Genomic DNA, 327 nt, shown 5'->3' on the forward strand with positions numbered 1-327 from the left:
GGGGGGGGCAGTCAGGGAACAGGCAGCGGTTGGATAGGCGTGGGAGTCCCGGGGATCTGGCGGGGGCAGGGGTGTGGATAGGAGTCAGAACAGTCAGGGGACAGGTAGGGTGGGGGGGTCTCAGGAGGGGGCAGTTGGGGACAAAGATAAGGGAGGCTTAGATAAGGGGTGGGGTCCCGGGGGGTGATTAGGGGCAGGTCCCGGGAAGGGGCGATCAGGGGACAAGGAGCAGGGAGGGTTGGATGGGTTGGGGGTTCTGTGGGGGGCAGTCAGGGGGGCAGGAATTGGGAGGGAGTGGCTAGGGGGCGGGGCTACGCCCCCCCCCCC

The 327-nt window shown here is 67.9% G+C and overlaps 1 protein-coding gene across 1 annotated transcript in view; it reads right to left on the reverse strand.

Moving 5' to 3' along the window:
- The window catches only part of LOC113407914 (LYR motif-containing protein 4-like), a 123,977-nt gene that overhangs the window by 122,940 nt on the left and 710 nt on the right, over window positions 1-327 (reverse strand). The gene's annotated exons all lie outside the window — the stretch shown is intronic.

The sequence above is a fragment of the Terrapene carolina genome, unplaced genomic scaffold (assembly GCF_002925995.2).
Source record: "Terrapene carolina triunguis isolate 2854851 unplaced genomic scaffold, T_m_triunguis-2.0 Scaffold55, whole genome shotgun sequence".
NCBI classification, from domain to species: Eukaryota; Metazoa; Chordata; order Testudines; family Emydidae; genus Terrapene; species Terrapene triunguis.